The sequence below is a fragment of the Lutra lutra genome, chromosome 4, assembly GCF_902655055.1.
Source record: "Lutra lutra chromosome 4, mLutLut1.2, whole genome shotgun sequence".
Lineage (NCBI taxonomy): Eukaryota > Metazoa > Chordata > Mammalia > Carnivora > Mustelidae > Lutra > Lutra lutra.
The window spans coordinates 162,687,307-162,700,400 of NC_062281.1; the positions used below are offsets into that span (position 1 = coordinate 162,687,307).

At 43.6% G+C, this 13,094-nt stretch overlaps 1 pseudogene; it reads left to right on the forward strand.

The window, feature by feature from the left end:
- Window positions 1-9,751: 9,751 nt before the first annotated feature.
- Window positions 9,752-11,769, forward strand: LOC125097402 (HIG1 domain family member 1A, mitochondrial-like; annotated as a pseudogene).
- Window positions 11,770-13,094: the final 1,325 nt, after the last annotated feature.

Sequence of the window (13,094 nt, forward strand, 5' to 3'; positions counted from 1 at the left end):
GAAGAGGAGTGAAAGCATGCAGCATCTTCTAGCCCATGGTAATAATTCTCTTAGTAAATGAGAAGTCTTTGAAGAATTTTACATAGAGGAGTGATAAGATCTGAGTAACATTTGATTTTATGTATGTCAGGCTTTCTGATATGTGGACAACTGATTTGAAAAAGATAGGTTGGAAATGAGATCATTTAGTAGGCAAGAGATTATGCTGGCCTAGCCTGGGGAAGGGATAATGGAAATGTAGCTAAGAGAATGGCTTAAATTTTAGGAGACAGAATGGATGGGTCTTGTTGACAGGTTGGATATGGGTGTGAAGGAGAAGGAGTAATCATGGTTGATCACTGGTTTCTGGCTAGAGCAACTGGGTAGGTAGATGATGAACTATTTCCTGAAATGGGCGAGTGGGGTTGTGAAGGAAACAGGTGTGTATATGGGGTGTAAGTTTCATTATGGTCATATTGAGTATGAGATGTCTGCAAGACTTGAGAGTTTAAGTGTCAAGTGAGCAGTGAATATACAAGCTAAGAGCTCAGGGAGAGATCAAGGCCAGGGATAGAGATTTGGTAGCCATTTTTTATGTAGTTGTATTTAACTGTCATGGAACTGAATGGGATCTAGAAGAACATCCGTAACTGAGCCATGGAGCAGGCCAGCATTTTGAGGTAGGGCAGAGGAGAAGCAGCAGAGGATATGAGATTAGGGTGGTTTGAAGGCTGAGGAAAACCAGGGAGTAGAAGCCTAGGAAGGAGTGAGGAAGGAGGAAAGAAATCAGGAGAGCTGTGGAAAGGACAGGTAAGATGAGGGCATAGAAATATCCTTTGTTAGCACTTAAGTCATTGATGACTTTGAACAATCTTGGTGAACTATTGAGGGTAAGAGCCTAACTAGAGAGAGTAGAAGTGGGATATTGCTTAAGGATACATACATATGTAATGAAAGAATAAAGATATATTTGCAAAAGATAAACACTAAAGATTTGGGAGAGCAGTTGCCTCTGGCAGAGAGGGTGATGAGATTAGAGAGGGTATTGCAGCAAAATAGAACTTTTCATTTTTTTACATGAATCATGCTTATACATAAGGGTGCATTATGTTATTTTCTCTACCTCCTGTGTTAGGAAGCTGATGTAAATTTGGACCCATTCCTACCTTTTTTGCTTTTTCTACCTGTGGGTCCAGGCAGTTGCAAACTTCCATGCTGTTTCCCAAGGCCTGTGTGGAACCCTTAGGGCACATGGGTTTTTGCACAGGCCTTATTTCTGGTTCCTCAACCTGGGGACCAGATCCAGTGAATTTTTCCTGGCCCTACATTGGTAATAAACCTTACCAATGTAGGGCCAGGAAAAATTCACTCCTTGCCTCCCGTTGTAGGAACCGAAAGTCAAGAAATTAACATGGAAAGGAGCACCCGGGTGGCTCAGTTGGTTAAGTGTCTGACTTTGACTCAGGTCATGATCTCAGGGTCTTGGGATCCAGGCCCCCCCTGTAAGGGTTCATGCTTAGCGGGGAATCTGCTACCCCTTCTGCCTGTCCCCCCTGCTCAGGCTCTCTGTCTTGCTCTCGAATAAATAAATAAAATGTTTTAAAAAATTATTTAACATAGAGCAGTCCAAAACCAGTAAAACCCACAGGAAACTCAGTTCTCAAAGTCGAGAATTCCTTTGTGCTAAAAAGGAAGACAGAAGTCAGAGCAGCAAGGGAAGCTGACCCTGGAGAGGCCCATGGTCTGAGAATAATGAAACCTTTAAGACCTTAGAAAATACAAAGCCATTAGATTAAGGATACATATGTCAGGAACTCTAGGATATGACTGCAGACACATTACCATGACAGAAAAAAAAAGGCCCTCTGCTCCTTGAGCTGGTAATAGAACAATCAGAATCTATAAAATTGCTATGCTTAATATTGAAAAGAAAGAATTAAAAAATAAATCATTGTGGGGGGCCAGCTGGCTCAGTTGGTAGAACACATGACTCTTGATCTCGGGGCTGTGAATTTGAGCCCCACATTGGGTATTGAGATTACTGAAAATTAAAATCTTAGGGGCGCCTGGGTGGCTCAGTGGGTTAAGCCTCTGCCTTCAGCTCAAGTCATGATCTCAGATTCCTGGGATCAAGCCCCGCATCGGGCATCTGGCTCTCTGCTCAGCGGGGAACCTGCTTTCCCCTCTCTCTCTGTCTGCCTTTCTGCCTACTTGTGATCTCTGCCTGCCAAATAAATAAATAAAATCTTTAAAAAATAATAATAAAATAAAATCTTTAAAAAATCATTGTGAAAATATAGAGCAATATATAAAAAGTAACAGACATAATTGGACAAAAATAACAAAAACTTTTTAAATAAAGGCATTGAAATTAAAAAAGAAAACCTCTGGAACTATACTACAACTCCCAATGAAATAAATGATTTAGTGGGTGGTAGGTGAAAGGTTACTGAGTACAGGATGTTTGCAGGATGCCAGAGTATTGCTCCATAAGTAATTTGCGCTGACAGTTTACAAAGGGAAAGCATACCTTTATATGGATGATGCGGCAGTCCCTACTGCAACCAAGTGATCAAACTTAGCATCACCAGTTATGGGAGACCTGACATTATGTGTCTCCTGATAGGCTATAATATGAACTACACAGCAACATCCAAGAGATAACAATGCCAAAAATGTATAATCTAAATCCAGTCTAGCCCCTAGACTTGACTTCCTGCTTCCAGGAAATGCAAGGGATGGAGGAACGAACTGAACAACACCAGGAGGGATAATGAGGCAAATTTAGAATGCAGGACACTTTACAAGATATTTAGCCTGTTCTCTTCAAAAAGCTCCTACCAAGAAAAAAGTATGAAGACTGTTCTAGATTAAAAGATAATACAAAAAAGAAAAAAGAAGATAATACAAACAATAACCAAACACAAATCATGGATCTTTTTTAAAATTTTTTTTAAGGGGCGCCTGGGTGGCTCAGTGGGTTGAAGCCTCTGCCTTCGGCTCAGGTCATGATCCCAGGGTCCTGGGATCGAGCCCCGCATCGGGCTCTCTGCTCTGCGGGGAGCCTGCTTCCTCCTCTCTCTCTGCCTGCCTCTCTGCCTACTTGTGATCTCTGTCTGTCAAATTAAAAAAAAAAATTTTTTTTAAAGATTTTATTTATTTGACAGAGAGAGAGAGATCACAAGTAGGCAGAGAGGCAGGCAGAGAGAGGAGGAAGCAGGCTCTCTGCTGAGCAGAGAGGAAGGCAGAGGGTTTAACCCACTGAGCCACCCAGGCACCCCACAAATCATGAATCTTGATTGGGTTGTGGTTTTTAAAAAATTGGGAGTAGGGGCGCCTAGGTGGCTCAGTTGTTAAGCATCTGCTTTTGGCTCAGGTCATGATCCCAGGGTCCTGGGATCAAGTCCTCCTATAGGAGGCTCCCTCCTGGAGGGGGGGTCTTCTTCTCCCTCTCTCTCTACCCCTCCCTCCTGCTCGTGCTCTCTCTAGCACTCCTTCTCTCAAATTAATAAATAAAATCTGTTAAAAAAAATCCGATAATTCAGCGGGCCAGCAATGTGGGGTAGGGATGTAGGAAATAATGGTGACCATGAATTGATGATCATGCGTGCTGGGTGATGGAAATGGCATCCTTTTCTTTTTCAAATTTTATTTGTTTGAGAGCGAGAGAGGAGAGAGCACATGAGTGGAGTGAGGGGCAGAGGGAGAGCAGACTCCCCATGAAGCAGGGAGCCCAATGTGGGACTCGATCCCAGGACTCCGGGATCATGACCTGAGCTGAAGGCAGATGCTTAACCGACTGAGCCACCCAGGGTGCCCTAGAAATGGCATTCTTGCACTCTTGTTTGCTTGAAATTTTCTGCTTAACAGCAGCAAAGAAGAAGGAGGAGGAGGAGAAATAGGAGTGAGAAGGCATTGAGTATCTGAGAAACTAAAGTAAAAAATGGAGAAATCTATGAGGAGGCTGGTTGAGGCCAGATGTGGGGACTGTGATGGCAGCCAGGAGAGAAGAAGATCAGGTGCCTGAGGTGGGGGTGAGGCTGAAGGAGATTTTTCAGTTGTGCTCCGCACTGCCCTGCCCCTCCCTTCTCCACCCCCACTCCCCATGGCCCTGAGTGGATAGTCATATGCCCCACTGCTATGCAGGAGGTAGGAAGCCAGCAGCACCGACCAGTATTCCATCCTGGCTAGGTAGGGCTAAACCAGGTAACCTTAAACATTACTTCTCTACCTCCTTCTCCATATCTTAGAGTCTGGACTTTAACCCTTTCCTGCCAAGTTCACTGACATCCCCAAAGTAATATGAACTCAAAGGGGATCACATTTGCAAGAAAAGAAAAGCAAACTGAGAAACTAATATTCAATGAGTCCGACTTACTGGACCTGAATTTAAAGTAAGCATCATAAATATCCTCAAAAAATAAGGGAGGACGGTGCGCCTGGGTGGCTCAGTGGGTTAAGCCTCTGCCTTCGGCTCAGGTCATGATCTCAGGGCCCTGGGACCGAGTTGAGCATTGGACTCTCTGCTCTGCAGGGAGACTGCTTCCTCCTTTCTCTCTCTCTCTGCCTGTCTCTCTGCCTACTTGTGGTCTCTCTCTGTCAAATAAATAAATAAAATCTTAAAAAAAAATAAGGGAGGACATTGTTAATATAAGGCAGGAATAAACAGGAAGAATTGGTTGGAAATACCAATTATGAAAGTTTTAATAGTTGAAATCCATACATGGACTGAAGAGCAGAATGGTCACAGCCCAAATAAGACAATGAGCAACAACATCAGGGTGAGGATTCACCCCAAAGGCATTGGGAAATGATAAAGAAAACAAGGAAGATTGAAAACAAACGAGGCCGGTTGTTTATGACACACACACACTGTTGGTGGCTAACCCAACAGCTATTCCCAGCCTCCTTACTCATGTCTCCATTAGGGCCTGGAAGAACTAAATAACTCGCTTTCTTAGATTCCCATGCAATGAGAGCCGGCCATGTGACACGGTTCTGGCCAATGAGATATAAGCAGGAATGTTCTGGGGGCTTCTGGGCAGGATGTGTAGTTTCCTTTTATTTTATTATTTTTTTTTAAGATTTTATTTATTTATTTACAGACAGAGAACACAAGTAGGCAGAGAGGCAGGCAGAGAGAGAGGGGGGAGGATATGTTCTTTTCTAATAGGAGGGAATGAAATGACATTGACAATGGTTTGCTCATAACATATCATCCTCTTTTTTATTGCCTTGGACGTGGATATTCCCTTTGGAGTTCTGACAGCTGCCTTGTGATCATGAGGTAGGTAGATAGTCATGAGATCAAAAATCCAACACACTCAGGGCAGCCAAGTAGGAGAGAAGAGCCCGAGGGTTCTTGGAGAGTGAGCAGTTGAATCAAAGTCAGCAACCACCTCCATCAAGGCTCCATGCGTAAATACAAAACAAAACAAAGCAAAACAAAAACCCACCTGTTTGTTTCAGCCATCTTTTTTTGTTTGTTTGTTTGTTTTTTGTTTCAGCCATCTTTATTCATGTTTTCTTTAACCTGCAGCTGAAAACATTCCTGATACATTGTTCAATAATTTGGGAAAGAGCTACAAAGTTGAGATTCAACAAAATAAGAGAGGGAGGAAAAAGGCAGAAATCTGTGAAAAAGAAATTTAAAAAAGAATTTAGAAAATTTAGTTGTTCGGAGGGGTGCCTGGCTGGCTCAGTTGGTAGAGCATGTGACTCTTGATCTCAGGGCTGGGAGTTCAACCCCAGGCTGGGTGTGGAACCTACTTCAAAAAAAAAAAAAAAAAAAAAAAAATTAGCTGTTTGAAAGTCTTAATAAGCTAGACAAACCTTGTAAGAGTGATAGAAAAATAGGTAAATGAGCAAAATATAGAATAAAAAGGCAACTAAGTACTAACAAATTAAAAATATTTTAATAGGTGGGGCGCCTGGGTGGCTCAGTAGGTTAAGCCGCTGCCTTCGGCTCAGGTCATGATCCCAGGTCCTGGGTTCAAGCCCCACATCGGGCTTTCCGCTCGGCGTGGAGCCTGCTTCCTCCTCTCTCTCTGCTTGCCTCTCTGCCTACTTGTGATTTCTCTCTGTCAAATAAATAAATAAAATCTTTAAAAATATATATATATATTTTAATAGGGCACCTGGTGACTTGGTCGGAAGAGCATGTGACTCTCCATCTTGGAATTGTGAGTTTGAGCCCCACATTGGGTATAGAGATTACTAAAAAATAAACTTTAAAATGGGCATAAGATTGGGACACCTGGGTGGCTCAGTTGGTTAAGCATCTATATCTTGATTTCGGCTCAGGACATGATGTCACTCAGGGTCATGAGATGAAGCACCACATCAGGCTCTCTGCTGGGCATGGAGCCTGCTTAAGATTCTCTCTGCTAAAAAAAGAAAAAAAAAAAAGATTCTCTTTGCTGGGGCGCCTGGGTGGCTCAGATGATTAAGCGTCTCCCTCATGCTCAGGCCATGATCCCAGGGTCCTTGGAATGAGCCCCACATAGGGCTCCTGCCTCAGCACGGAGCTTGCTTTTCCCTCTCCCCTGCTCATGCTCTCTCTGTCTCAAATGAATAAATAAAAACCTTAAGAAAAAAAAGAAAATTTTATTTTTTCCGCCTACTTCCCACCCCCGGCATGCAAATGCATGCATGCTCTCTCTCTCATAAATAAAATAAAATAAAATAAAATTAAATTAAAATAAAATGGGCATAAGATCTAAATAGACATTTTTAAAAATATTTTATTTATTTAGGGGTGCCTGGGTGGCTCAGTGGGTTAAAGCCTCTGCCTTTAGCTCAGGTCATGATCCCAGGTTCCTGGGATGGAGCCCTGCATCCCGCTTTCTGCTCCGAAGGGAGCCTGCTTCTCTTTCTCTCTGCCTATGACCTCTGTGTGTCAAACAAATAAATAAAATCATAAATAAATAAATAACCAAACAAATAGCTTCACTGAGTTTCACCTTAAAGAATCTTCACCGTGGATGCATTTACACTGGTACAATTTTGACTTAATTTTCACACTAGACCTTTTTTTTTTTATGACTCATATGATTAATGCTTCACAAATCTTGAAATTGATTCAAACGTCAGACTTCGAGATGTGTTTTTTACTAGGTGAAGTAATTTCCATAGTAAGAGTTTCATACTTTTCTCATCTCTCCTTCCTCATTTCTCATTTTTATTTTTTAATGATTTTATTTATTGGAGGCAGTTGGTTAAGCATCTGCCTTTGGCTCAGGTCATGATCCCTGGGTCCTGGAATGGAGCCCCACATTGGGCTCCCTGTTCGATGGGGAGCCTGCTTCTCCTCCTCCCTGCTCCTGCTCTCTGCCTCTCCCTCAAATAAATAAATAAATTTTTTTTTAAAAAGATTTTATTAAAAAAAAAAAGATTTTATTTATTTATTTGAAAGTGAGAGACAGCATGAGCAGGGGGATGGACAGAAGGAGAAGCAGACTCCCCACTGATCAGGGAGCCAGATGTGAGGTGCTCAATGCAGCACTCTTGATTCCAGGACTCCAGATCATGACCTGAGCCAAAGGCAGACACTTAAGGACTGAGCCACATAGGCGCCCCTCTAATTTTTATTTTAAAAATTTGTCATGAGGGGTGCCTGGGTAGTTCAGCTGGTTAAGTGTTAGATTTGTAATTTCGGCTCAGGTCATGATCTGGAGGTTGTGAGATTGACCCCCGAGATGGGCTCCGCACTGGGCATGGAACTTGCTTAAGACTCATTCTCTCTTTCTCTTAAAAAAAAAAAAATCATGAATTATTTCTAACTCCACAGAAAAATACAGAGGACAAAAACACACCCAGTACTACAATTTAATAGATATAAACATTTCCTCAAATGTGCTTTTATTTTTTAATTTTTTTTAAAGATTTATTTATTTATTTATTTGATAGAGAGAGATCACAAGCCGGCAGAGAGGCAAGCAGAGAGAGAGGAGGAAGCAGGTTCTTTGCTGAGCAGAGAGCCCGATGCGGGGCTCGATCCCAGGACCCCGAGATCATGACCTGAGCCGAAGGCAGCGGCTCAACCCACTGAGCCACCCAGGCGCCCCTCAAATGTGCTTTTAATATGTTTAAAAAGGAAAACCTTATAAAGATTTCTTTCCTCCATTTTGGGGCCTGTGGAGACCTGCTGTGGACAGGATTTCTTTCTTTTTTTAAAATTTATTTATTTGAGAGAAAGAGAGAGAACACAGAGGGAGAGGGAGAGGGAGAAGCAGACTCCCTGCTGAGTCTGACATGGGGCTTGATTCCAGGACACTGAGATCATGACCTGAACCAAAGGCAGACACTCTTTGGACTTAGCCACCCAGGAGCCCCTGTGGACAGGATTTCTAAAATGACAAATATCTGGAAGGCTGTGGTTCAGGGCCATTTTTGCTGCCAACAAGCAGGTCTCTGGCACAGAAGGAGAACACAGCTCTGAAAATTGAAGGAATTTGTGCTAGAGATTAAACTGAATGCTCTCTAGGCAAGAGATACGCTTATATGTACAAAGCAAAGAATGACATAGTGACTCCTTGTGGCAAACAAAACAAAACCTGAGTAATCTGGGGAAAGGACAATTGGGGCCCATGGAAACAGTGGCATGATTCATGCCAAATTCCAAAGCAATCTTCTGGCTGTGGTCATTGGACACAGAATCCATGGGATGCTTTACCCCTCAAGGATTCAAACTTATTGAAAAGTTTATTATCGAAATAAAGTGTGGGGGTGCCTGGGTGGCTCAATCAATTAAGCGACTGCCGGGGCACCTGGGTGGCTCAGTGGGTTAAAGCCTCTGCTTTTGGCTCAGGTCATGATCCCAGGGCCCTGGGATCAAGCCCCGCATCGGGCTCTCTGCTCAGCAGGGAGCCTGCCTCCTCCTCTCTCTCTCTGTGCCTGCCTCTCTGCCTGCTTGTGATCTCTGCCTGTCAAATAAATAAATAAAATCCTTAAAAAAAAAAAAAAAGAAAGAAAATTAAGCGACTGCTTTCAGCTCAGGTCATGATCCTGGAGTCCCAGGATCGAGTCCCACATCGGGCTCTCTGCTTGGCAGGGAGTCTGCTTCTCCCACTGATCTCTCTCCTGTCATGCTCTCTCTCTCATTCTCTCCCTCTCTCTCTCTCTCAAATAAATAAATAAATAAATAAATAAATAAAATCTTAAAAAAAAGAAAAGTAGGGCATCTGGATGGCTTAGTGGGTTAAGCCTCTGCCTTCAGCTCAGGTGATGATCTCGGGGTCCTGGAACTGAGCCCCGCGTCGGGCTCTCTGCTCAGTGGGGAGCCTGCTTCCCCTTCTCTCTCTCTGCCTGCCTCTCTGCCTACTTGTGATCTCTCTCTGTCTGTTAAATAAATAAATAAAATATTAAAAAAAAATAAAGTGGATTTGTTCCCTTGTATTAAAAAGAAAGAGGCTTACATACAATAACTTCTCTCTAGAATAATGTTATAAGTTGATAACTTGTTTGATCCCACTGTTCAGCATTATTACTCTCGCCGACCTACCACATTTTACATTTTTGATGTCACTTTTTACATCTTTTTAAAAAAAGATTTTATTTTACTCATGAGAGACAGAGAGAGGGAGGCAGAGGCAGAGGGAGAAGCAGACTCCCCACCAAGCAGGGAACCCAATGTGGGACTCCATCCCAGGACCCTCGGATCACAACCTAAACTGAAGGTAGACACTTAATTGACTGAGCCACCCAGGGACCCACATTTTACATCTTTTTATCTTGTGTATCCCTTACCGAATTATTGCCCTTGCGGCTACACATGGCCTTCGATGTACACATGACCCACCTGCTTATGGCTGGGGCTGACCACTTCATGTGTGTATCTCTTCTCAACTCCATCTTTAGTGACTTCGAGATGGTATCTCGAAATCAGGTATGGTGGGAATATTTACACCCACAAAAATGGGCAAATGATACAAATCAGGTCTCCTTACCCCAATTCTCACAGGAAGATGTTTGCTGACATTACAGCCATCGTCCACCTCCCAGCCCCCTGCTCAGGAAGCAGGTAAAAGAAAGGTAAAGGAAGAGTTACTCCATCCTGTTCAAAGTCTCAGAAATACTTTTTTTTTTTTTTTAACCTATAATGTATTATTTGTTTCAGGGTACAGGTCTGTGATTCATCAGGCAGTGCTTACCATACCACATACCCCCCCCCCCATAGTCTCAGAAATACTTTACAGAGACTTAGGATACTTTCATTTACATCTACTTATAATATTTCCACCTCTACTTTAACTTGAACTTAGTCACATGGTGATTATAAGAATCCAGGGAGGCTGGGAAATGTAGTCTTTTAGCTGCCTACTGAAACCATAAAAATATATAAACTCAGAGAAGTCACTCTGGTCCTCATCCTTTCCACCTCATTCCCTCTTACCCTGTGTTCATTAGTTTCTGGTTTAATCCGTGATTCTGTTTGGAAATAATAATTATAATAATGACAAACAAACACATAGCTTATTTCCCTTTTTTTTTTAAGATTTTATTTATTTATTTGGCAGAGAGAGACAGAGAGAGAGAGGGAACACAAGCAGGGGAGCAGCAGAGGGAGAAGCAGGCACCCCGCTGAGCAGGGAGCCCGATGTAGGCCTCGATCCCAGGACCCTGGGATTGTGACCTGAGCTGAAGGCAGCCACTTAACAACTGAGCCACCCAGGTGCACCCCCATTAAAAAAAAAAAAAAAAAGATTTTATAAAAATAAAATTTTTTTAAATAAAAAAATGGAAAAGATTTTATTTGAGAGACACAGAGAGAGAACAAGCAGGGAGGAGGGGCAAAGGGAGAGAGAGAGAGAAGGAAGGAGACTTCCTGCTGAGCAGGGAGCCATGGGGCTTGATCCCAGGACCTGGAGATCATGACCTGAGCTGAAGACAGGCACTTAACTGACTCAGACACCCAGGCGCCCCTAGTTTATTTCCCTTAACAAAAGATACACCTCACCTTACCTGAATCACCCAATAATGTATCCTGGAAATTGTTCAATATCAGTCTTTAGAGATCTCCTTTTTTGTGGGGGGGGGCCTCATACTACTCCGCTGTGCAGATAAACTATAAACAGTCCCTGTAGGTAGGAATTTAAATTATTTAGCAGCATTTTGCTTTTACAAATAATACTGCATCTGGGGTGCCTGGGTGGCTCAGTCCGTTTAGCTGCTGACTTCCTTTCAGCTCAGATCATGAACTCTTGGGATCCTGGGATCAAGCTCCACATCCAGCTCCATGCTCACTGGGAGGTCTGCTTCAGGGTTCTCTCTAGACCTTCTGCCCTTCCACTCACCCATCAAATAAATAAATAAATCTTCTAAAAAATAATACTGCATTATTAAAAATAATCACTTGTGCATATGTTTTTCCATATTCATTGGTATTTATCTTTTCTTTTTTAAGTAATCTTTCTGTGCAATGTTGGGCTTGAACTCACAACCCCAAGATCAAGAGTCACATGATGAGTTAGAGCCTAAGTCCTGTCATGGTAGGAGGATTCTTCCTCCACTCTGTCAACTGGCACAGATGTTTTTCCTTCGTATGATGAAGATCAGGGATCTAAACTTATCCGAAAAGCTAGAGAGGCACCGTTTGTTCCCATTGGAATGGTGGGGTTTGCAACAATTGTTGTATATGGATTACATAAACTGAAGAGTGGGGGAAATACTAAAATGTCTGTTCACCTGATCCACGTGCATATGGCAGCCCAAGGCTTTGTTGTAGGAGCAATGACCCTAGGTATGGGCTAGTTCATGTATAAGGAATTCTGGGCAAAGCCTAAACCTTAGAAGAAGAAAAACTACCTTGGTTTTTTTGCTGGTGCTTGCTTTAGTTAGGCATCTCGCATTGAGTTTATATGCTTATGTTGAAAATAAATCTAAATGGGTCAGACAATAACCTGGTAATTTAAATATTGGCTTCCTTTCTTGTGGGCTCAATTTGCCTGGTAACCAAATTACTAGTGACCAGTTAATCTAGTTAGGTCATTCAGAGGAGTCATATTAGCACAAAAGAAACATGTCACTTTTTTAAAAAAAATTCTAAGATTTTTTTTTTTTTTTTTGCCGAGAGAGAGAGATAGAGAGCAAGAGAGCACAAGCAGGAGAAGACCCAGGCAGAGGGAGAAGCAGACTCTCAAATGAGCAAGGAGCCTGATATGGGACTGGATCCCCAGACCCCGGGATCATGACCTCAGTTGAAGGCAGACGCTTAACGGACTGAGCTACCCAGGCATTCTGAAACATGTCACTTTTTTTTTTTTTAAAGATTTTATTTATTTGACAGAGAGGTCACAAGTAGGCAGACAGAGAGGGGGGGGAAGCAGGCTCCCCGCCGAGCAGATTTCCCGCCTTTCCAGAACCCGTTTCCTGGTCTCTTCATTTTTCAGGGCCAGCGTTGTCCCTAGAGCTGTCTGCGCCGCCCGCCTGCTTCCTGACCTCCGCTCACCCGCCAGCTCCCAGCTCCCTGGAAACCCCTCTGGCCAGGTCGCCGGCAACTGCCCGGCTGGGGAAGCCTGTGGACCTTGCCGCCCTATCTCCCGTATGGGACAGAAGGGACGACTCCCTTCCTGAAACGTCTTTCCGCCCTTGGTTTCGTTTTGGGACACCCTCCTAGTTTCCCCCCAGCCTTCCTAATTAATTGCACACGTAGACCACTGTGTGTTTTAGATTTTTACTTATTTGAGAGAGAGCGAGCGAGCAGGAGGAGGGGCAGAAGGAGAGGGAGAAACAGACTCACTGCTGAGCAAGAAGCCCAGTGTGGGGCTGGATCCCACGACCCTGGGATCCAGACCTGAACGGAAGGCAGACGCCTAATAGACCGAGCCACCCAGCCGCCCCTGCCACTGTGCTCCAGGGATCTGAGTGGATTGCCTCTCCTCCCCTTGCCTTCCTTCCTAGGGCAGTCTGGGCCATCATTTATTTCTCTCTGGCTTTCTTGCTGGCTATACTCTCCGAACTGAGCGGGTGTTCAAACTTGAGCCGGAGTGGTGGGTGTTCAGTGTGGTTCGCAATATAGCCCGCATCAGAATCACGCGAGGATTGTTCACCCAGACGCTTGGGCTCTTCCCCCGCTCCTCCGCCCCCGGCTTTTCTGATTCCGTAGGCCTGGGGGT